Source organism: Onychostoma macrolepis, chromosome 03 (assembly GCF_012432095.1).
Source record: "Onychostoma macrolepis isolate SWU-2019 chromosome 03, ASM1243209v1, whole genome shotgun sequence".
NCBI classification, from domain to species: Eukaryota; Metazoa; Chordata; class Actinopteri; order Cypriniformes; family Cyprinidae; genus Onychostoma; species Onychostoma macrolepis.
In genome coordinates, this window is record NC_081157.1 from 22,899,607 (window position 1) to 22,923,133 (window position 23,527).

General features: G+C 37.1%; 2 long non-coding RNA genes across 3 annotated transcripts; both read right to left on the reverse strand.

Annotated features, from left to right (window-relative positions):
- Positions 1 to 294: 294 nt before the first annotated feature.
- Positions 295 to 4,756, reverse strand: LOC131537934 (uncharacterized). The gene is made up of 3 exons (XR_009270433.1): positions 4,090 to 4,756; positions 844 to 936; positions 295 to 369 (listed from the first exon to the last, which is right to left on the reverse strand). It is a non-coding gene; the product is annotated as an uncharacterized LOC131537934 (long non-coding RNA).
- A 16,607-nt stretch (positions 4,757 to 21,363) lies between these two features.
- On the reverse strand, positions 21,364 to 23,389 carry LOC131537636 (uncharacterized). 2 transcript variants are annotated; one of them, XR_009270357.1, is made up of 3 exons: positions 22,646 to 23,389; positions 22,320 to 22,486; positions 21,364 to 22,246 (listed from the first exon to the last, which is right to left on the reverse strand). It is a non-coding gene; the product is annotated as an uncharacterized LOC131537636 (long non-coding RNA). The 2 variants fall into 2 exon arrangements; XR_009270356.1 differs by having other exon boundaries at positions 22,320 to 23,389.
- Positions 23,390 to 23,527: the final 138 nt, after the last annotated feature.

Sequence of the window (23,527 nt, forward strand, 5' to 3'; positions counted from 1 at the left end):
ACAACACTAAACAACTGCATTTAACGGAGTTATCACAAGTGCAGAGAAAGCTTGCTTACTTTTATGTGATACAATATTTTTATCTGTTCATTGTTTTTCTCTCTTTGTAAGATGTTTTTTGTACACTTCAGTGTTTGACTTCACTTAAGCCTGAACGAATGTTTGAAGGTTTTTAAACCAGTGCAGAGTTGACAGCCTCAGCTGACGGCATAAATTAGGCTTACAGAAAGCAGCAAGATAACTGAGAAAACCGCTTGCCATTTACAGGAACAGAAATATGCCTACCAAGTGACCAGCATTAAACGGGAGCGTATACGTACCTGATGAAGAACGAAAGGGTCCAAATGAGGTGCGAGTTTCCATGGCAACCTGAAAAAATAATATAGTTGGAAATTGAGCTGTAGCGGATTGTGGCTGGTTCCAGTTGATCACTAGTGTTTATTGGCTCTCGTTTGTGAATTCAGCGGAGGGAAAGTAAACTAAACATGAAATAATACAGCAGCACACTTACAATTCTTCATACGGGTCATTCAAACAAGACTATTGAACTCTGTAATCTATAGAAAAATAAATATCCTTGTGTTGTAATTTAAGTAGTTAAACAGGCTTTCAGTAATATGCTCAGACATAATAAATAAAACTTTGAATATTTACACAATGATGAGGAAATGTAAACAGACTGGAAATAAATCTGTGAGGGACTGATAATTTGCATACACTAGGACTCAGATATAAGACTTATATCAAACAGCAACTGAATGATATACACAAACCAACTAAACATTACAAAATCCACTGTCTCCACTGCTAATACCATGACATTTTTTATTTTTAAAAACTTACTGTGCTGTTGTGTTTTGCTCCAAAAAATGATTTCACTTCCTGGACGACGATGTAATTGAACAACTGGCTTTTGCAAAAGACCTATAATGGACACTGAGAACACAGGAGAAGAAAATAATAAAAATACAAATATATTCTGAGAAGAATTTAAAACAATATTCCCCTAAAAAACATGTTTTGTTTAAAATGTTTCATTTAAAATGGCAACCAAAACAATCAAAAATACTGAAATTATTTAAAACTCTCCCTTGTTCTAAAATAATAATTCTATATTTATAACTATTAGCCTACTTATTATTACTTACAAATATTATAAAAAATAAAATCTAATATGATTTCCATCTCCAAAAAACTGTTTAACAATGGTTTAGGATCTACTTTGAAACAATTTTCACTCAGAAATTGCTAGCAAATTTCCTCAAGTTCAAGTAACACTCTGAACATGACATTTTGAAGCCAAAAAAATAAATAAACGGTTTTCTTGTGAAATATATATTATTATTTTTGTTTTATTTGTAACTTTGAAAAATCATTTTTACATTGTAGAAAAGTGACTTAATAACTTGCAGTAAGATTCTCCAAACAGCTGCTCCTAAGAAACTGTAGAAGAATAGTTTACATTCATGTAAGCTACAGCGCCTCTTGTGGTAATGTTGAGAATGTGCTTGCAATCATTTGCAATGCACTGATCGATCAGTACCTGCCTAGTGTATGTTTCTGAGCTATCATTTTTAATAAAAATATAAATGTTATCATCAGTGTGACCCTGTGACATCTTTCCACCAATAAGCACGTTCATGCATTTCCTGCATGCTTATGAAAGATTTGATGCTTATTTGCTTATTTGTAATGCAATAATCAGAGCACAGATTTTAGCAATCATGCATTGATCCAGCTGGTTATTTCAGGCGCACTGACCCATATTAGTCCAAATATTCGCCTTGTTGAAACAGGAAACGGATCATCTTTATTTGTTTTGACATTCCTGCCGTGCAGTTCCCGCCGTGTGAGCTGAATCTGAGGATAATTGAAGAACCCTAAGCAGGCGGTTTTCCAGGAAACTCTCGCTGCTTAATTGGTGGATAAATGCTGGGGAACATCTGGTAGAGTTCACCCTGCCATCTGATGCTACAGTCAATTTAGCGCCTCCATTTACCCTGCTCAAGTTCTCCTCACAGGGATAATTCACCCCTTTCTCTCCCCCCCTCCCCTCTCAGAAAAGGTTGTTTGATGGAACAAAATGGGACGTCTAAAAGCCATGCAGGGATTTCTAAGACACTGTAATTTCATTTGGAAAGAAAGATTATATCAAAATGCAGTTTGCCTCCGTGAGCTGTCACTGTGCGTTCAGGGACAGAGATGTTAAATGTTCAGGTGATAAAAACAGAGAGGCACAGCTGTCAAAACACACCTGCATTTTTAGCTTAATCGTTAATGAAATTATCACATGCACTTCACCTATTCAGCTTCGGGAAGAGAATCATGGCCTGTTTTTTTTTTTAAATATTAAACAGGATATGAACTATTTTTAGTGATGGTTGTGGATAAAAAATCATCAGACTGATGCTGAAGGAGGGAACCGAATATATGTAATGTATATTTTTTAGAAATATTATTTTTAATTTATTTACACATTTTTATGGTGCATAGAGCTAGAAAAAATAAAGTAAAAATACGAAATAAATATAAAAATAAAAAATAAATATAAAATACAATAATAAAAGACAAAATAACAGAATATGTATGTAATGTAATTTTATTTTTATTATTATTACTAGTTTATTTACAGATTTTTGATAGGGAAAATAAAATAAATTAAATGAAATAAGTTTAAATAAAAATACAAATAAAATAAAATAATAAAGGAGCACATAACAGATAATTATGATGCATACACTGTAAAAAGTGATAAGTTGACTTTTTTTTAAAGTTAAGTGAACTTGACAATTAAATTAACTTATTTTTTAAATTATCATTTACTTAAAAATTTTAAGGCAATGAGTTTCCTCAATTTTTTAAGTTAAGTCAACTTATCACTTTTTACAGTGTATAAGGGCTAGGAAAAATGAAATAAAAAAATAAAATTAAAATAAAATAATAAAGGAGACATTAATATGTATATAATGTATATAAATTCAATTTAAATGCATAATATGTACCTTAAACAAGTGTACAAACAGAAGGCCAGTAAGCAAGTAACTACCCAAAAACATCCCTAGAAACCTCCTCCCAACCCCCTAGTAACAGTTTAGAACATCTTAATGCCCTGGAAAGCAGCCAGACACTCCAGTGTTGCCCTAGCAACCACACAGAATATACAAAAGCGTACACTGTAAAAAGTGAAAGTTGACTTAACTTAAAAAAAATTGAGGAAACCCGTTGCCTTAAAATTATTAAGTGAACTTGACAATTCAATTAACTTATTTTTTTAATTATCATACTTAAAAATTGTAAGGCAACGGGTTTCCTCAATTTTTTTAAGTTAAGTCAACTTATCACTTTTTACAGTGTAGAAATACCCTAACAACTGCATAGCAATGCCCTTGTAACCAAACAAAACAGCCTAACAGCATAGCAACCACATAGCAACACCCTAAATACTGCATACTGGCCCTAGTAATAGGGGCTTATTACTATAATAATAAGCTGCTTTTTTAATCGCAATTCATATTTTCTTGCGATTGCGAGTTTATATCTTGTAATTCTGACTTCTTTTCTCAGAATTTTGAGATATAAACTCATTATTGCGAGTTATGAAGTCCAATGGGGGAAAAATACTGTTTTTTTTTCTCAGAATAGAGAGTTTATATGGTAAGTTATTCAGAATTGTGAGAAAAAAAAAATCAGAATTGCGAGATATAAAGTCACAAATTGTTTATAGGCCTATCTCATAATTCTGACCTGATAACTCACAATTGTTTGTTACAATGTCAATATTGTGAGATAAACGAGCAATTGCTAAAAAAAAAAAAAAAAAAGTCAGAATTGCAAGAAAAACAGTCAAAATTGTGAGATGTAAACTCGCAAATAGGGCATACAAGAAAAAAGTCAGAGTGAGATTTTATATCTTGTAATTCTGAGAAAAAAAGTCAATAAATTCGCAAATGCGAGAAAAAAAAATCTGAATTCCGGGTTTAGCCTATCTTGTAAATAATTATGAGAGAAAAAGTCAACTGTGAGATATAAACTCGCAAATGCAAGAAAAATGCAATAACTGCGAGAAGAAGAAAAAAAAGACGCAATTACCTTTTTGGCCGAAACGGGCTTCCATATATTTTACTGCCACTCTGAGCAAAAAATCAAGAATCTTGAGGGAATACTATAAACACCTTTTTCTTTTTTAGAAAAAGGAACGGAAAGCAAAAAACTTTGCCTTTTATCACTACTCAATTAACAACTTCGAGTTCACCGAAGCGTGACCTATTTTTTCCCTCCGCGCTGGGAGAGGAAGCAGGCGTGCTGAAGCGGCGCTGAATCCATCCGCGCGCCTGTGAGAAGGCAGGAAAGGGAGCTGCTGTAATCGATCGGAGAGTTCAGCGGGAACGGGACAGGTCAGCGCCGGCCGTCTCTAAACTCAAGACTGGGTGGAGCGGGGAGGAAAAGCTTCACTGCCAAGATTCCTGTAATCTAGCCTGACCATCACACGCCCAGAGTCGCCTCCTGTGGCCTTTCCCCCTTTTCCCTAAATCAACCTGTTTCCTGCTCAAACATTCACACGCTAGCCAGAGTTTAGGGCTGAGGGCACGCCGCTTCACACGACACGCTAACCACCTGCGGTTTGGTAAGTGCTCCGGTCCATTCGGGTATTGGAAAGAGAGAGAGGACGTGGATAGAAAGAGTTCGAGGTCCTAAATTGATTTCTTACACCGAAGTGGTGAATAATAAGAGCAGCACTCTCGATCCTGAAGAAAAGATGTTTGTGTGATCAAAGAGTAGATGTGTGTGTGTGTGTGTATATATATGTATATATATATATATATATATATATATATATATATATATATATATATATATATATATATATATACATGTATACATACATAGCCTACCCCAGCAAACAATGACCAGCATTTTTGGGCGGCACAAATTCAGCGGCTTATTACGGTCGGACCACCGTCGGCACACCATCGGCGAGCCGACCAATCTAAATACATATATACATATACACACACACACACACACACACACATGTATAAATATATAAAAGTTAATAATTGGTCATATTTAAACATTAATTTATAGAACAAAAATTAACACATTTGTTATGCAACATTATATATAAATGTCTTTAATGTCATTTTGATCAGTATTCAATCTAATATTAAATATATATTTATAAAATGACTCATTTATAAATAATATGGTTTTGTAATATTATTTTGAAAATATGTATCACAGTTTCCATTTAAAAAATAAAATTAGCATGTTAGACTGATTTCTGAAGGATCTTGTGACACTGAAGACTGGAGTATTTATGCTGAAAATTTAGCTTTACATCACAGAAATAAATTACATTTGAAAATATATTCAAAAAGAAAACAGTTATTTGAAATGTTAATAATATTTCACAATATAACTATTTTTGATCAAATAAATGCAGCCTTGGTATAAAACACTTGCAAAAAAAATCATTTGGTATGTATAGCAGTCAATATTTGAAGTGGATCAAAACCTTTCATCAAAGTTGTCCTAAAACCTAAAAGCGTTCTTGTCTTAGGACAACTTTGATTAACTTTTTTGATCCACTTCAAATGTTGACTACTGTGTGTGTATATATATATATATATATATATATTAGTGGTGGGCATAGATTAATTTTTTTTAATCTAGATTAATCTCACTGTAATCTTGGAATTAATCTAGATTAAAATGGCTCATTTGAATTCTGCCAAGTAGATAAGTAAACAACTAGCAGTCATCAAGAATTTAATATTGATAATAACATTGAAGACATTGTATGATTATTCCTTAAAGATAAGGTTTTAATAGTTTTAGTAGTAGTAGTCTATTACGTTCTGCCCAATGGCTTCAAGTGAAACCGAACTTTTATTTTGACAGGTTGCCGTGAGGATAGTTTTTCTCAAATGAAACGCTCGAATGCTCATGAAGTGACTCTCAGAGCAGTTCTGGAGATGTTGTTCATGTATTTATGTCCTCATTTAGTGAGACGACAGGCGTTAATATCGCTGCAAGCATCACGCGGTCTTCTGTATGAGTAGTGAACAAACCCGTGCGTCTGCGCCATACATTAACACAGAGACACACAGAAGTCATATTTAAATAGGCGTTTTGCGGCTTAATATTTACAAATAGGAGTGGGAGTGTGCCCACTTGTGTGTGCGCCACGCTTGTTTGTGTGTGTGTGTGTGTGTGTGTGTGTGTGCGAACAGGGCGGAACTCCGCTGTGCGCGATACAGAGAGCGACCATGTAACGAGAGACAGAAATGACTTGCCGATTTCCATTGGGAAGCTTCTTAAAAATAAATTTTCCTGAAGCAAACCCGCGGCTTCATAGCTGCATCCATGTTAGCACGCATACACACAGGTTCGAAGACTCGTTCTCGCCCCTACAGTGCAATTCGGCTAGGTATACATCCGCGCTAAAATATCAAGGTGAAAGTCATCATAGCTTGCGTAGTATAGACCCAGCTCCCAACCCAACTTTGAGAATAGATTAACGGCGATATTTTTTATCGCCCGATAAGAGTCTCACGTTAACGCAGCACGTTAACGCCGATAACGCCCACCACTAATATATATATATATATATATATATATATATATATATATATATATATATATATATATATATATATATATATATTTTTTTTTTTTAATGATTAGAGCTTACAGCTCATGAAAATTAAAAATCCAATATCTCAAAATATTAGAATATTTACATTTGAGTTTCATTACTATCCCTACAGTATAAATTCCGGGTATCTCTTGTTCTTTGAAACTACAATAATGGGGAAGACTGCTGACTTGGCAGTGGTCCTGAAGACAATCATTGATACCCTCCACAAAGAGGGTAAGTCACAGAGGGTCATTACTGAAAGGTGTGGCTGTTTACAGAGTGCTGTATCAAAGCATATTAAATGCAAAGTTGACTGGAAGGAAGAATTTGGGTAGGAAAAGGTGCACAAGCAATAGGGATGACCACAAGCTTGAGAATACTGTCAAGCAAAGCTGATTCAAACACTTGGGAGAGCTTCACAAGGAGTGAACTGAAGCTGGAGTCAGTGCATCAAGAGTCACCACGCTCAGACGTCTTCAGGAAAAGGGCTACCAAGCCACTTCTGAACCAGAGACAACGTCAGAAGCGTCTTACCTGGGCTGTGGAGAAAAAGAACTGGACTGTTGCTCAGTGGTCCAAAGTCCTCTTTTCAGATAAAAGTAAATTTTGCATTTCATTTGGAAATCAAGGTCTGGAGGAAGAGTGGAGAGGCACAGAATCCATGTTGCTTGAAGTCCAGTGTGACGGTTCTGAAGTCAGTTATGATTTGGGGTGCCGTGACGTCTGCTGGTGTTGATCCATAGTGTTTTATCAAGTCCAAAGTCAATGCAGCTGTCTACCAGGAGATTTTGGAGCACTTTATGCTTCTATCTGCTGACAAGCATTATGGAGATGCTGATTTCTTTTTCCAGCAGGACTTTAGCACCTGCCCACAGCTGACCATGATATTACTGTGCTTGATTGGCCAGCCAACATGCCTGACCTGAACCCCATATGGAATCTATGGGATATTTTCAAGAGAAAGATGAGAAGCAGTGGATCCAACAATACAGATGAGCTGAAGGCTCAGTAGTGCCTCAGCAGAGCCACAGGCTGATCGCTTCCATGCCACACCTCACTGATGCTGGAATTTGTGGTACAGGAGCCCCGACTAAGTATTGAGTGCATAAATGAACATATTTTAAAGAACGGGAACTTTTTTTTTTTTTTTTTGATTGATCTTAATATTCTAATATTTTGAGATACTGGATTTTTGACTTTCATGACCTGTAAGCTCTAATCATTAAAATAAAAAACTTTTGAAATGTTTTACTTTTCATGTAATGAATCTAGAATATATATTAAAGTTTCACTTTTTGAAATAAGTTACAAAAAAGAGAACTTTTTCACTAATTTTTTGAGATGCACCTGTGTGTGTGTGTATATATGTATGTGTATATATATATATATAGACACACACACACACACACCAAATGAGAGAGCAAAAGATTTTTACTGGTTAGTAAAGTGTAATGATTGCCCTTCTGCGCCCAGTAGATGGTGTGTCTGACTGGAGCGCATCAGCTGACTGGAGGGATTAATCAGTACATGCTTTTGGATTTACATATTGAGATTGTTTTTCCATTGGCCATGGCTGTGACGTCCAAGTCAGTTATCTCAGATTTAACACGTCTTGTCTGAGATGACTGCAGTAACCTAGGAATTTCTGGCTATTGATTAGTGTTAAACTCCACTGCTGCTTGATGAGGTTGGTAAAACATCTTCATCTGTGGAATAAAAAAAGAATTTTCAGTAATTTAAACTTGTAAAAGCATCAAAAGCGTCAGTATTATTTCCTTGCGGTGAAGCGAACACCATCAGCCAAACAAAACAATGTTCAAAGCTCAAATTTAATTACGATTTTTCAAAACACCTCCCGTTCATGAGCACACATACAGAGAAAGCCAGCCTTTAAAGAGAAAAGCCCTGTGACTCACTCACTTTCTGTCTGTCTCTCTCTCTGAAGATATTTATAGATCTGCCCGCAGGGGCTGGAGTTCCTTATAGAACTACAAGAATCAAAAGCTGGAGGGTGAAGCTATAACAATTTTCCAAACAAACTCCCCTGATCTGAACATATAGGCTAGGCATATTGCTTCTATATTTCTCAGAACATAATTTTTCTTCTTAAACTAGTGTCTACTTTAAAACTTGCTATCCAGTTAACAATATTTCTAGGAATGTTTTGCTAATGTATCCATTAAGTTATGAAATCGTTACTTCTGAATGTTCTTTGAATGTTCAAAACAACCAGTCTTTTAAAATGTTTTAAAAACGTTTCTTTCGTGGTTATACAAATGTTAAGGGAACGTTCCATTTTAGAATTTTGTTCCTAACATAATGGGAATGTTAATTTAGAATGTTCTGTGAATGTTCTGAAACGAGCAACAGTTTAAAAAAAACAAAAAAAAAAAACATTAATGTCCAACTAAAACGTTTCAGAAAAACGGTTCCATAAATGTTTTTGTGATAACGCTTTGAGAACATTATTAAAGACCAGACAGCTTTGAACTAACCCTTAATATCACAGAATGTAATTTATGTTTCAGAAAGTTAGACGCACGTCAGACTAAACGATTTCAGAAAAAAAAACGTTCAATGAACGATGTATTAATATTTTTGTGCTAACATTTTAAGAACATTCTATTAATTCTATTCTATTAATGTTACCATGTAACATGGTACAATGGTACAATACCATGTGCCATTGTACCATGTTACCAATGTTACATATGTCATCATTTAATCACCCTCAAGGTGTTCTCAAACCTGTATGATTTTCATTCTTCTTTTGTTCGCAAAAAAAAGGTATTTTAAAGAATTTTGGTAACCAACATTTGAGGGTAGCCATTGACTTGCATAGTATGTCAAGTCAATGGCTACCGTTAAATGTTCTTATATTTCAAATGTTTTATATATACAGTTTACCTGAGAAGAGATGATGCCAACCCTGGAAAAACATATAAAACTACCAAATTTCGCAACATATAATCATTGCAGTTAATAGTGTTCACCGTCTGTTTGATTATGTGTAATTTGAAACTAGCTGCATGATTCTTACTGTACATTTCTGCCATAGTCACCACTAATAACCTACTCCTGAATATAATGTAAGAACTTAATATTTTCTGTTAAGCTGCTTTGCAAGGATTTGTATCGTGAATATATATATATATATATATATATATATATATATATATATATATATATAATACAAATAAACTTGACTATATTTACACCTGATACAAAAACAATTGATACATAATTGTAAAACTCAATTTGTATGTGTAGTATGATTACCCTAAACTGACGTTCGAAGCATTCAAACAAACTTATTCACTAAAAAGATTCGGACTTCCTAACACCACATACAAGAGATGCATTAAAATCTTGCTAGTTTGAAAACAGCTAAACTTTCTCGTTACTCAGAAATTGAGTTACAGTAAGTTAGTAGTGTCTGCTACTTGCTTTAGTAAAAGCTACTGTTACTTTCATCACAACACAGGTTACCACAAAGTAAAATGACACAGTGATAAACAATTTCACATAACAGTTCTTTAATATAACTTTTCAAAAGTATTTTTAATATGAATATAAATGTAAAAATATAAATAACTACTATTTACATCACATAGTTTGACACAGAATACAGATTTTGGCATTTGTTGCCTCCAGCTTAAAGAGAAAAAGCATTCTGGAGAATGTAAGGATGGCGAAAACATGCTCTCAGAACTAGAGAGGTAGATTTACTCTTTCTCATTCCATGATATGAAACAGTAGAACAGTGATTCATTCACAACTCACTCAGTCATAACACCTTTGCCATGTTTGACATTAAACAAGAACAAAACCGCATGGACAGTTCAATACATTGGGGGTTCAGATGTGGATTTATGTACAGCAGAACACTGCGAGGTGATAAACGAAGCCAAGCATATATATGAGTCCAGTATGTCTGCGATTGTGCAGCCGTGACATTCCACTCACGTATTTTCAATGAAATTGCACAACTCTCTAAATGCGTTCACCCTCTATAAATCTCCCTCCTTCCAGCTCTCGTAAAATGGGCTGAAGAAAATCTGAAATCTGGAGGAAATCAAGCGAACAACTACTTCCAGATATGCATGGAAACAATCTGTGTGGAAGGCCAAAAACCGGATTATAAAAGGATAAAAAAAAAAAAAAAAAGAAACATTACATGTTTATGTGTTTATTTACCCTTGACTAACTTTTCAGATATCAAATCGTAAACTGCACTGGACTTCTTTAATTATTTTTGCGAAAATATCTAAAAATCCTTTACTTTCAATGATAAAGATTTATATATGTGTGTAGAAACTGCAAGATTTAAAGATGTGTTTTCAAAAAATAAGATTTAAAGATGTATTATTTATATGTATGTATGTGTATATATATATATATATATATATATATATATATATATATATATATATATAATATAACATCTTTATGCTTACAACAAGATATACATATAAGACATATAGAATAAACTTATTTCAAGATACATTCTTTGCAAAGACATCTTTAAATCTCATGCAATTTTACTTTTTAAGGATGATTTGGTATTTTTCCTGAAAAAAATGAGGCAAAAAAAAACATTGCATTTCTTGTTTTGGGGGGAGCAGCACCATGTTTTCCTGATGACTCAGATCTGAACGTCTGATCTTGATTTGCTCATGTAAACAGCTATCTTGGATTACTGGCTTTCCATGATACAATCAGTTGCTCCATTAGGGTCAGTCACTGATATCCCAACTGAACTCATCTGGTCCTTTTTCCCACTCAAACGTCAACTTCATCCCAGATTCTAGTCTGCGTTGTTTATTAAGAGCATTGTGAACAGTGTTTAAAATGCAGTCTGAAACTCTAGATGCCCTCCCTTCGCTGCTTTTCATAGCACGCTGTGGAAAAACACAAGAAGGCAATCTGTTTCTGTAAAGGGACAAAAACCACATTCTGGCGTGAAGCAATTAAAAATGCTAAAGGAGGCACAGGCAGCTTTACAGCAAGTACATCAGTCGACAAAAAGGCACTGTGTTTATCCATAGCCATGTGGTCAGATGTCACTGTTTGAAATCAATTCCACCTGGACATGCCCCAAGCGCAGGACTGCCGTTTTGCATTCCATGCGCCCACTTTCACTCCAGAAACATGTTTTTAGTTACAAAAACCATAAACTCAAACTTACATCTATTTAATCACAAATGAGATCTTGTTAATATCTTAATGTTTCTCCCAGACAGCAGTGAGATTAAATGAAGGTCAAATGAAGAAAAAGAGCCGGTAATTTCACACGTGTTTTCTCAAAATATGCAACCAAAAGTCCGAGATTGCAAAGAGAGAACAAATGTTTTCTTGCGAGAGCAAATTATTTCAGATATCCAGATTAGTTTTATAGCTCTATATGCTAGTTGAATTTTAACAGTTGTCTGCATTTGTGTCCATTTTTGTTTTTAGTAATTTTAGGAGAAACATCTGAGACAACTGAGAATTAAATCTCCTGAGCTATGAAAGAGCAATAAAATCTTCCTCAGGGCTCAGACAAGTCCAGTAAGGCGAGCATAGCACATTTGTTAACAGCTAAATGCTTGAAAAACAGCCTTTTTAAAGTACTCAAGGTTGTTAATCCTGTCTCTTTTCTTTCTCTCATGCACAAGGATTCTCAAATCCACTCCTCAACATGGTGGAAACATCTCGATCGATAAGCTTTTAGCGAAAAGAAAAGGGTATTAACCTCTGAATTGGTATGGATTTTTGTCCGTCTCCGAATTTTAGTCTTCACACAGAGTTTTCTGAGTGTTAACATGATTTATGAGACATCTGAAGGCTAAACTTTCCCAAAAAGGAAAATTCTGTCATCATTTCCTCACCCTCAAATTGGTACGACTTCCTTTCTGCTGTGGAACATAAAAGAAGACATTTAAAAAAATTCCAGGTTTTTTTTTTTTTTTTTTTTTGTTCATGCATAGAACATCAAAGAGTTGTTTTGGACCCCACCGAGTTTCAAAATACATTATTTTGTCTTCCTCAGAAGAAAGTAAGTCATACAGACTTGGAACGACACAAGGATGACAGAAGTTTCATTTTTAGCTGACCTGTCCCTTTAATTCATTATCTGTTATCCACCCACTGTATCCATAACAGAACGTGCCAAATGCTTCCCAGATCAAGGCAGTGTAAATAAGCAGTTTTCCCATTGTGAAAACGGATGTAAGCTCCAGCCTTTGTGGGCTCTGACCAGGTCAAAGTAACGACGTATTCATGTGTGTTGTTTTTTGGGGCGAGGAGGCCATGCTAAAATAGCTGAGTTTGAGTTTTAAAGCTGGCACTGGAAGAGGAAAAGAGAGATGGAGGGGTAAAACATAGCTACTGTACCATGCTAAGTCCTATCGCTTGCTGAAGGCACTGAAACAAAAACAAAACTTTACTGCCGCCCCCCCTCCCCCCTCCCCCTCCCGTAACCAGTAATCCTGCTTATCTGTCAGACAGGAAATGAATTTTCTTTTCTGGCCGTCTCAGAACAAAAGGCCCTTCGGTTTGCTTGCCTTTCTCTGAACCGTGTCCGTTATAAAATTCCTTTGTGTTTTTTTTCCAAATACCAACTATATGAGGTCCTTGAAGAGTCCTGGATTTGCCAGATAGAGTCACATACACTCACACATGCACACACACACAATCCAATGCAAAACTCTTTCAACACGCTGTACACTAAAACTCCCAAAAAATCAAACTCGGGTCTTTGCGTTCTTCATATCAGATGCTGCACCCCTGTCCTAAATCATTAGTGGCTACGATTGACGGAGGGCTGACAGCGAAAGAGGCCGAGCAGGTGTCTTGTCTCTCTAGTCCATCCAGCACACATATTACGCACACACACAGGCAGACGGACACATTCTCGACCTCTCCAGCCCGTGCTTTCTTCCTATCCTGATCCGCAGCTGCCGGTTCTAGCTAGCAGACGAAGGTTCAAGTTCCACTCCGTAAAAAAGCTCGCGCATTGCTACGGTGTCACCGGGCGGGCGAATGACGTGCGACGGTGACGGAGGTGAACTCCTCTTTCGTCGCGGTGTCCGGTTGCCACCGCTGGCCCACTTCTTCGGCGTCACAGGAATGCAGGAGACTGACAGCGGCGTTGACGGCAGCAGAGGCTCCGCGAGAGGCTCGCGGCTAGTGTTAAGTGTCCTGTGTGTGTGTGTGTGTGTGTCCCTCTCCAGGCTTGTTTTGATACCAGACACCTGCTGAGCAACGGTAAACTGCATGTGTGACTCCGGTGAACCCTCATGCCAGCCTTGTGCTGCATTTTCCACGGGATTCTCAGAGAGGACCTGTCCTTCGTGACTTGTCCACCATGGATACCAGAGTCGACGGAGATCTTGGTCTATTATCCGCCACCGTTTTTTTTGGGGGGGTGGGGGGTGGGGGTGCTCTCACAAGGGACACTGTTCGGAGCTGAAGGAACCTCCTTCCTTCTTTTTCCTGCGCTTCTTCTTATGGACCGACCAGCAAGTGGTCGCCATCAGTACCAGGACCAGCCCCACGATCAACAGGATCACAGAAACCACCTTGGTCTGCGGGAGATCGTTGTATGTATACGTCACCCCGGTTCCAGCCACTCCGATCACCAACGAGATGATCCCAAATGGAAAGATGCAGCGGTACCAAGACTTCTCCATCCCTCCCGTGGCTTGCGAGAGCCTCTCTAGGGACGACAGCACATCTGGGACTTTGGGTGCTCCTTCTTGCGGCTGGCCTTCCAGGGTTGGGGCCGCTGTCGTCTGCGGTTGGCAAGTGAAGTGCCCCGGGGTGCATCCCATCTTGCGACTGGATGCTGGGACCACAACAATAAAGATGCGCTCAGTATGAGCGAGACGCTCTGGGAGGAAAGGCAATTTAGGGAAGGAAACGTAGAGATCCACTCACAATGTCTGTGGGTTTGTCAGTGCCACGGCTCTCTGTCTCTCCAGCCCACAGCAGCACGTTGAACACTCAAGCAGACAGAATGAGCACTGCTATATATGTGGCCAGAAGGAGGGGTGGAGTCGAGCTGCAGAGGGGGCAGCTCGGAGCTCCTGATTGGCTGCAGCTGCACTCTGACGTAAAATGCCATAGTATGAGACTGGGCAGCGGAGCACAAACAGGAAGGAGGTGGGGGAGGAGGGGTGGAGTTAACCATTCAAGCACCGTTCACTAAAATCCACCCACTCCTTCTCTGTTCTCCTGCTTGTAAGAGAATGAGTGCATGCATCCTATAGAGGGGATGCCGGGATGGGAACTGGACTATTTTAGTGCTCATTAAATAAGGAGATTGCCAGATTATTTTATTCAGTAACGCAGCCCTGGGAGCATGTGGTGCAGCATTTATTAATTCAACCCGACAGCATGGCAAAACGCATGCCGGCAGATAACTGATGAATCCAGAGACTCCGCTCGTGCATGTGCCTGCTGCACACCCACGCACTTTTGGCCTCCCACGTCGCACTAACACAAAACACTGCCAAACGCTTGATAAGCGGGCTCTGAGCGGATGTCCATTTTTAATCCTATCGAGTCCTTTCCCCGTCACGGATTGTGCACTGGAGGAAAAATCAATTTGAAGGAGAGCGAGAGAGAGAGAGATCCTACTCGCTCACGGCAATACCGATGTAATTTATCACTTGGTCTCGTCTATATCACGTGAAATCATTTCTCCATTTACAGTGAGGGAGTATTGATAAACAATGAGGTGTGAGGATTTGTGATTATTTCAATAGGTGATGACAACAAAGGGTGAACCACACAAGTCACACACTCCTCCTCGGGTAATTTTGAATTGGTTTAAAAAAAATCTATTTGCATTGTAAATGGCCCTAATACCATGTCCTAACAGAAGGCTTTCAAGGGGAACTAATGTGTCCGTCCACACTAAGAGTAAAAATTAAGCACAACATGATAAAATCAGCCAATCACAGTGTACTTAAGCAGGATTTGGGATTCACTGTGGGTGCAAACCCTGCATGACTCTGCAGAAATCAAAACCAGGTGACTGGAAATTTTCGGGTTTGGACAGAAAGTCGGATTAACATGGAAATGCATCATGTTTCACTTTATCTCGCTGTGCCTGGTTAGTGTTCCTGTAACTCAAACTGAAGTGCATGGTGTTCAAAAAACATGGTCAAGGGTTTGGAAAGGAACTAAGGTTGCGCAAAATTCCAAACTCGACCGAATTCCGAAACTGGCTCCCTTTCAGCTCATGAGTTGAATTTTAAGTGAATTAGATACAACACATTTTGAGATTGCGAAACCTGAAATGAAATCTATCTATCTATCTATCTATCATGCTACAGTATCTATCTATTGATCTGTCTGTCTGCCTATCTATCTATCTATCTATCTATCTATCTATCTATCATCATGCTACAGTATCTATCTATCTTACAGTTAAGTAATTTCAATTAATTTGAATTCTACTTCCTTACATTCAAATCTGAATTGGAGTTCTGCATCCTGTTTGCTAAGAACTTCATTTGGACAACTTTAAAGGCGATTTTCTCAATATTTAGATTTTTTTGCACCCTCAGATTCCAGATTTTCAAATAGTTGTATCTCGGCCAAATATTGTCTGATCCTAACAAACCATACATCAATGGAAAGCTTATTTGACACTTAAGACTGGTTTTGTGGTCCAGGGTCACATATTGTGTATATCACAGCTGTGCATCATATCTTCATCCATTCGCAATATAGTCTTTCACCTTATTGATTAAATAAGGCTTAAAGGATCAATCGTTGATCACTATGTCTTTGTTAGGCAGACATTACTGATGCCGTCTGCTGTAGAAAACCCCATCCATTCTGCTCATGCCATCAATTAAAGACAACAAAGCCTGAAAAGGCCATAACAACGGTTTATGAAAGCCTTCGTCAAATACACTCAAAATGTGTTCAAGGAATAAGCAATGGATCCAAGCCTGTCCTCCACACAGCCAAATATTATGTCTAATAAGACTGACATTCATAATAAGTGGTCCCTGCTCGGTTTATCCCACTGGCCAAATGAGTGTGGTGAAACCAATTGTGGAGCGTAAACACAGGGTTAACTGATGTTGGTGACTCAACACTCGCTGATGTAGCCCCACGCCAGCACGGACATACTGTAGGAGAGAAAGAGAGAGACTGAGTGGGAAAGATGGTTAATAAAGAAAGGGGGTGGCGAATGAGTGAGACAAGTGGACAGAAATTGTGACCACTGAAGGATTGCATTTAGTAATGTTTTACTCCTGAGCTGTTCATTTACTACTCTGCTAGTACTGTTGGTTTATGTCGTAAGATGAAATCATCTGCTGAATGAATAACTGTAATTGTGCCGCAGGCAATTTCAGCTCAATAAGTTGTTTAAATGAATGGGAAACCCATTTGTTGTAATATACTCACTGTCTCTTACGTTGCTAGTGATAAGTCTGGGACTGTAATCGAAGACTTTCAGTCACGTATTAAGGCCTCCTTGTGCAGTTCCTCCACCTGAAAGTACAATTTTATACACTTTACAGTTTAATTAAGAAACTTATATGGTGAATAATTAATACCAGTTCACTAAAATAAAGCTTTACCTAACATTCAGTTGCTTGCTAGCTCCCATCCTAAGCAAACTGCATTTCCTGTTTGTTTTTACCAAATGATTGATGGAAATCAACAGTGTGCAATCTACACATAGACTTCAATTTGAAATTTACATCAAATATTCCAATAATAGCGTCTTTACAGGAGAGAAAATATAAAAGTAATATAAATCGGATCATAAAAATGTGCAACTCAATTTGATCATCCATTTGCACTAAATACACAAATAAAACTACAAAACCTGTATAATTTAGACACTTTACTGCTCAGTTAGCAAAGTTATATAAAATACAGCATACTGCTAATATTTGTCTTGTGTATTTTTACAAAATAACCATTTTCTTTCATAAATCAACAGTATGTAATCTATACGCAGACTTAAAGTTGAAAACAACAAAATATTCTTACAATAGCATCTTCTACAGGAGATTTGTCTCAAGATGTCCACAAGATCCAGGGAAGACGCATAAAAAGCACAAAAGCCCTTTGGACTTGTGCCAGTCTTTATTACGTCCACCATATTTGAAGATTCGTCTCCATGCGTGGCAGGGCAATTCAAGGATTACTATGACTTCACTGTTCCTTTTCCTCTACGTTAGTGTTGTTTTTCCCAGGAAGGGTCGATGGTGTTCCTGGGAAGCTTGGAATGAATGTTAGACTTATAAGGGAACACTCTGTAAACCTGGGAATTCATGCTCTGACGTTTCAATAGCTCACGCACAACCTTTTCCTTTTTTGACAACACTATTTATTTTCTCTTCATTATTATTCCTTCCTTTCTCAAAGCATTGTACGACAAGGAAGACCCCTGGGGCTCCACTGAATGAAGACCCGTGTGAATGAGAGAGCAGAAAATGTTTTATTGACACGGTTTGAGGAAAAACAGCAGAATGTCCCTTTAAAGCTGTTGGAAAGGTAAATGCAATGCACGCAAACTGCTTTAAAGTCAAGAGCTGATAAGCCCTTCACTCTGCAATACGGGTTCAAGAGCTGAAAGTCATGCAGTTGTAATACTTCTTGGCTCATATGCTGTAAATAACATTCTGCACAGAGTGCAGTCATTCTGTTAAATAGCAAAGAAAAATGAAAATTTCATATCCGTATGACTTTCTTTTTCCTGTGGAAGACAGAAGAGGTCATGGTGAATGTCTGATCTTTTGTCAACAAAATAATGATGCAAAAAAAGCACTATCGTTTCAATTGTATTGAATAAAACCTAAATATATAAAATTTATATATATATAAAAAATAAAATAAAAAAATTATCTGTTGTTTGCCTCAATTATTGCTCCTTGTGTTCTTTGTTTTTTAAATAATTTGTGTTCATTTATTTTACGTTTTTCCAGGAAGTTGTGTCTTACACTACTAGATATTCCCTCCCATCTTGTGTTGTACAATACAATAATTAAATATAAATATAAAAACATGTTTCAAACAATCAGAGCATAACACAAGCAGTGAGGATCTCAAACAGGTTGACAGCATTTGAATAGATCAATTTACACTAAATACCACCAATGAAACTTAAATAAACTAAATAAATAAATAATCAATCTCTGATTTTTAAATCTGATGGATGTTTCAAAGTGCTTAACTCAGTGATACATTATTTTGTACAGTAATTGTATTAAATATTACAACATTATTTTGTATATCCCCATAGTAAAATAAAATGAAATAAAATCCTGTGCAGGTGACTTGTAGGGACTTAAATGAATTGCAGAAGTGGTTAATTTAAATAAAATAATACTACTAATAAAAATGTATTTAAGTATAATATTTAATAGTGTTTAATTTAATATTTAATATTAAAAGTGTATATATATATATATATATATATATATATATATATAGACACACATATATTATAAATCAGCAATCAGAATTTATTCATCCCACAAAAGCAATGAGAATCTCAAACAGGTTGAATGCTTCTGAACAGGCCAATTTACAATAAATACACCAATAAATCTAAAAAAAAAAAAAAAATCAAAACAGAACAAATAAATATATTTAAAAAAATTATATATGACTATTATTTTTTTGGTAAACAGCTTGTTATCAGTGACGTCAAACTAGGCCTCATTTACTTTCGTAATGTGTACAATGTAAAAAGAGCAGGAAGTTCTGCCTCACATTTCCTTTTGTGTTCTGTGGAAGAATGAAAGTAGATGATGACAGTCTGAGTGAACTTAAACCGCAATGGCTTTGTTTCAAATCCAAACTCTTGAGAATCTACACAGGCAGCATCCCAAATGATATGTAACCTCACAAATAACTAATTTGGAACACTACCATAAAAGCCAGATGCATCCAATATAATACTTAAAAACACATGCGAAGTTTCTGTAAATATATTTCTGAAGTTTCAATTTGACTGACCCCCTTAGTTACTGTATGTCCGACCAACCATGCCACTCTCACACTATACGTAGGGCGAATTCCAAACGGCTTTTTTGCACCCTTGAAGGGCCCTTCGGGAAGGGAACACCATTTGTAGGGACGTTCCAAATTAAAGTGAACAACCGAACCCCTTCACGAAGGGCCCTTCCAGAAGTCCATTAGTGAAGGGAGCATGCGATGGTCACTTCATGGAAGTGATTTCCGTTTGTGATCATGTGATCTTCAGTTTGGAGATCGTGAGATGCATTTTGGGGTTGATTTCGACTTCACATACAAACGAAGTAGAATAGGCTACTTAAATTTGTCTTTATTTTAAAGGTCCCATGGCATGAAAATTTCACTTTATGAGGTTTTTAAACATTAATATGAGTTCCCCTAGCCTGCCTATGGTCCCCCAGTGGCTAGAAATGGCGATAGGTGTAAACCGAGCCCTGGGTCTCCTGCTTCGTCTTTGAGAAAATGAAAGCTCAGATGCCCAATCTGGAATCTTCCCTTTATGTCGTCATACGGGGAAAGGTTACCTCCCCTTTCTCTGCTTTGCCCGCCCATGAGAAGATGAGCTACTACCGTGCGACACGAGCGCAATATTTTTTTTCCCTCGAGAGACATCATGGCTTGCAAACGAGCGAAGCATGGCAGTTGCTCAGTGTTTGGATGTACAAATGAACACCGAAGTATTTTTTCAGTTCCTTCATCCGAGCCTATGGCTAGCATTAGCTACATGATAATAACTGTAACAGCATACATAAACAAACCAACTAAAGTACCGTATCCAGACACAATATTTTAAACTAACCATTCGGAGACGTCCTGCTGTAGCCGCTGATCAGATTCTGGGTCAAACTGAAAAGCTTGAAAGACTGCGTGTCTATGAGCCATTGCGATACATCCACTGTCAACATTAGCGCACGGTAGCGCAAGCTGGTTAAGGCCACACACCCACCCTCCACCTTGCCCCGCCTCTCTCATCCTTAAAGCTACAGACACAGGAATGGCGCATCCTAAGGAAAGCTCATTGTGGGACTGGCTCATAGTGGCTGAAATTCTGCACCAAGGCTGAATTTCGGCAAACAGACCTCAGATACAGTATTAGGCACCACTTAGGCCTATATAAAAGCATCCAAAAAACAGCATGTCATGGGACCTTTAATGTAATTCAAAATCTTTTTCGTTAGTGATAGAAATATGACTTAAAATGGTAGTAAAAGCAAGTTTAGCTTGAAAAAGTGTAATAGTAATAAGATCAGTAAAAATCAGATAATATTTTAATAAAATAATAAGAAGAAATATTTGCAACAACTGTTGAAATTGCCGAATGCTGCATGCACGTGCAGCGGTGTCAAGGTAACATTTGGTCCGTCATTCCCTTCGCCGAGGGAGTTCCAGACGCTTATACGAGACAGTAATGCACTACACCCTTCAAAGAACACACTTCAAGGGAGTAGGGCATAGGGATGCTCACTTCTGTTTGGAATTCGCCCCTCATGTTCTCATGAAGTAAAAACTATATTGCGGAGCTGACAGACAAGACAGAGCAGGTTACTTCTGGTATGAAACAAAGTCTCAGCTTTCAAATGTTGTCATTTTTTGAAAAATTCAAACAATAAATACCGTTTTGTGTCTTTGTAAATGTGTCTCCCACAGTTCGCTGTATTGCTTCAGTTCAAGCGACATGTGAACCGATCGTCTTTTCATAATTACTTAAAGCATGAAATAAACATGAATGAACATCAGATGGTATTTTATTTCAATTGAAAGATGTCAATACAAACAGTTTTTCAAGTTTAAGTCCACCGAAGTTAATCTACTCTCCTGTCTGATCTGTTTATCAGACAATATGGCGGACTCTGCGTTGTGATTGGTCAGATCGCCTGTCAATCAAACTCCCGGCGAAGAGTCAAATTAAGTGTTCATGAAACATTTCCAACAATAATAATTAAAACTTTTCAACATTTGACTCACTTTTGTCAACCATCGATATTGTCTTTAACATTTAGGTTCTTTTTCTATTTTAAATTGCACTTCTGTGCATGTCTCAAATTAAAATTTTTATTGTACGTGAGTGTATTTATATCTATTTAAATATGTATGTGTGTGCATGGATGGATGTATATGCATATATCTTTATTATTTTTTGGTACAGTATTCTTGATTGTTTTGAATATTTGTTTTTATTTTTGCAATTTCATCTTTGAAGTAAATAAACTTCAAACGTCTTGTTAACGGAGCTCATCGCAGTGCATTCTGGGATACACGCACAGCTAAGACCACATCTTAAAACGCTGCCTATGGAGGGAGCGCACTAGTGTTCGGATCGAAGTGAACGTGTCCTGGTTGAACTCGCTCAGACAGACGCCCAATGCACTCATCTGTTGTTTTTTACTTTTTCCCATCAGTCCGTTGAACGTGTTCCCGGGTGAGTCAGTGACATCAGCGTGGAGTGGGCGGGGGCTGGAGGAGGACGCCCACCCACAGCCCGCTGTGTGAACCCCTGCGCCACCTGTCTCCCAGTCTGGAACAGCTTGTGCCTCCTGTCTGTGGGCTACCGTCCCCGTACAGGCCCCGTGGAGCCTCTCCATCGCTCGTTTTCACACACTCTGCTTGAATCTGACATAAATAAACATTTTTAGCACTCTAAAATAAGGCTTAGAGCATAGATCAACATCCCGAGTATGCATACCTCACTGCTGGCGATCCCGGAGCGCTACACGTGGTGGGTTGCACGCAAAACGACCGTCCGCTCATCAATTTGCCTTTCCAATGATCTATCGATCGGTCTTGGCAAGTTGGCGGTGGCGGCTGTGACAGCTTTGTGCTCCTCAGCCTGTGTGAAAACCATGTGGGACTCTAAAGGCAAGATGAAATCAATGAGAAGTACCTCCTTTGTTCTCCACTTGTGGTGATTCAGAGGTTTGAACAGTCAGAGATGAACTACCAACCATCCCAACCACACAAACTAATGGCATTTTACATAGTCAACATATCAGGTGGAAAAATAATACTCACTGTGACTAATGCAGCTCGTCTGACATCATTTCAAACTCACAAAAAAAAAAAAAAAAAAAATCACAAGTTTTAGAGAGCGTTTGGCTTTTTAGTTAACTTCATAATCACTTTGTTTAGAAAAGCAGCTGTTTTTGCTTTATCTGACTGAGTCTGTAATCTTAAAAACTCTTGGTTGGTATATAACATCAGTCTGAAATGAAATCAGTACTACATTTAGGGTTCCCACATGTTTTTAGACTTAATGAATGTTCATGATTTTTTTAATATTTACATACATTTATATATAAAGCAATTTTAGTTTGAATTTCAAGCCATTTTGGAGCCGACCTTAACTAGAACAATTTATATTTACTACATACATTTCCATGACTTCTCTATTTTAAAAAAATTCCATGACTTTTCATGAAATTACAACTGGAGGAAATAAATAAAAATACTTTTTTTTTGTTGTTGTTCTGTGAATGTGGAAACCCATATCCATAATTAATGTGGATTACAAATATTACATTTTATGCTGATTTTGAGTTATACGAAGACGGCTTGAGTTATCCAAAAAAAAAAAATCATAATGAATTTGGTAAAAATTGGACAAATGGTCCAGGTGGAGTTTGAAAAAGTAGGTTTTTGTCTCAAAACTCAGAGTAAAATAAACATGGAATCTGATTCTTACAAAAAATATAAAAAAATAATACAAATAAAATCAAATAAACACATGAAATATGATTTTTACAAACAGTATTAAAATAAAAATATAATAAAAAACATGGAATCTAGTTCTTTGAAACAATACTAATATATATATATATATATATATATATATATATATATATATATATATATATAATAAATATAAAATAAAATAAATGGAATATGATTCTTACA